Raw genomic sequence first — 2,500 nt, 5'->3', positions numbered from 1 at the left:
CCTGAGATAATAATCCATTTGTACAACATTCTTAAGAGCGCAGCCGTTCAATTTTTGTTGAATGGATTATTGCACATGTTATGAATTCCAAGCTAACTTCTCATCTAGTAGAGGTGCTTTGCGATAGCGAAGAGGAATAATATTTACGATTTTCGTAGTATTTGTGTTGTTGGGCAGAATATTGCATGACGATTGGCAGAGCGAAAAGAAGAAAAGAAGCATAACCTCCGTAAGACGAAAACTCCATAAGAAAGTTAGAAAAAGCGTAAGGGAGAAACATTCGAGTTGATATGAAAGTAGCTACAAAAAGTTGGAAGAAGAGGAGTCAGGATTTAGGGTTAGGGTTAGGGCTAGGGTTAGGGTTAGGGTTAGAATAACGGCATTACATTGATAAAGCCAAACTATAAAGGAGCCAAACTATAAAGGAGCTGGAAAAAGAAGGAAATGCATAGAAGAAAACAATCAGCAGGGAGCTAAGAATTTCAGCTCTCTTTTAATAGACCTATTTAACCTTACCTACTCTAAGCTAAGTTAAAGAATGTTTCGTTTCTAAGAATGAGACAGTGTTTAGTTAGTTTTGAGTGAGGTAATGCTGGGTAGATGTTGTGGCTGTACAGTTATGCATCCCTGTGATGTAACAAAAGGAAGCTCATCTTAGCAGCAAGTTTCAACCAATCAATGAGTAAGTCGTATTCGTTTGTCTTTTGAGAGAGCTTTTTAAATGCAAACACCTCCTTTTGTTTTTTGTTTTGTTTTGCAATGATGATGTTATTTTCTGATTGATTTCGAAGACAGTTTCCTAGGAAGACCTTTTGAATTTGCATTTTTTTCTCCGTCTGCTGCTGCTGCTGCTGCTGCTGCTGCTGCTGCTGACAATGATGGTGATGGTGATGCTGCAAGTCGTTTGGACTAACAGCTTCGTGTTGTCTAAATGATGTGACCTTTTTAAAGTGACTTAGGCTCTTTTTTAAATATGATATAGCGTTAGGGTTAGGGTTAGGGTTAGGGTTGCGTTTAAAGTGGCAAAATTTTAAAAATATGATTTGTTGTATTTCTAAAGTTGCTCTACTTCACAATGTCAATTTGGATCCATTTAAACGTTTTTTGTTTCTTTAAATCAAATAAGCTTTTGGTTTTGTTTTGCAGACAACTCTTAATCGATTTTCATCTTAGAAATGAAGTTTTTGTTTCTAAAAGCGAACTAGCTTCTTTCTAAAGCAACACTTTTGAAAGTGAGCTAGCTGTTTTCTGATGCGAATAATCTTTTTAAAAGACTTTGTTCCAGTGAGCTGGACATCTCTGGTGAGACTTTTAAACTGGCTTTAAACCCTTTTAAAATGGTTTGCAGTTGGTTTTACATTCTAAAGCGACTTAGCCTTTTGTTTTGGTTTTGGTGAGCAGAGAACTCTTAACCGCCTTGATGTTCTTTTTACAAATGAAGTTATCTTTTTTAAAAGTGACCTAGCTTTTTCTTCTTAAGCAGCTTTGCATTTTTTGAGAGTGATGTAAACTTTTTATTTATTTGGAAATAGCAAAAGTGAAATAGCACTTTTCAAACATGAATAGTCTTTTTAAAAGACTTTGATCATGCAGTGAGTGAGTGAGTGAGTGAGTGAGTGAGTGAGTGAGTGAGTGAGTGAGCTAGACATTTAAGAGACTTTTAAAGTGGCTTAAGCCCTTTTAAAGTGATATGAAGCTTCTTGAATGTGACTTATTATATATTTTAAAGCGACTTAATGTGTTTCTTTAAATGTGACTTAAAATTGTTGGTTAAGTCACATCTACCATTCTTAAAATGAAAACTTGTATTTCTTTTTTAAAGAGACCTTTTGCTTCTTAATTAAAGACTTCTTTTTTTTCTAAAAGGGACTGCAGTTTTTGAAAGTGACCGAGCCTTTGAAAAAAATAAAAAGTAGGCATTTTTCACTGTGCATCTTTTTAAAATGGATTCAGCGTCTTCTGTAATGAAAACTTCTGTCTTGCAAACAAACAAATGTTTTTGAAATTCATTTTGTAGTGTGGTATGGAATTTCTGAAATAGATGTGTAGTATTTTTTAAATAGCAGTGAAGTATTTTGTAAAGTCTTCTTTTAATAAGTGGTTTACACTTTTTAAACGTTTTTGAAAATGAATTTGCTTTTTTAAATGATTTTTGCATTTATGTTCAAGAGACAGAGGGTTTTATTTTTTTTTAAGGATACTTTTTTTTAAGGATACTTAGGCAGGTGGGTATTTCTTTAACCATTTCATGTGCTGGGTTGTTGTATAACAATAAATCAAGCTAAGCTTCCCCAATTCAAATGGTGCATTCTAACCGATTGAAAACAATATTGTTTTATAAATGAGAGTTGAAAAAGGCTGTAGAAAAAGTCTAATTTAACATTTCATAGTTCCACTGTCATTTTGTAGATGTTTTTTTATGAGTTATGTTAGTTACAGAAAAATAATTGGTGCATGAAAGGGTTAAGCGGTTGGGTGTTTTCATAACCGACCGAGGACT

The sequence above is a fragment of the Hydra viridissima genome, unplaced genomic scaffold (assembly GCF_058129835.1).
Source record: "Hydra viridissima isolate aposymbiotic clone 2 unplaced genomic scaffold, HvirCarnegie_v1 scaffold_14, whole genome shotgun sequence".
In the NCBI taxonomy this organism is placed as follows: Eukaryota; Metazoa; Cnidaria; class Hydrozoa; order Anthoathecata; family Hydridae; genus Hydra; species Hydra viridissima.
This window is presented reverse-complemented; position numbering follows the sequence as displayed.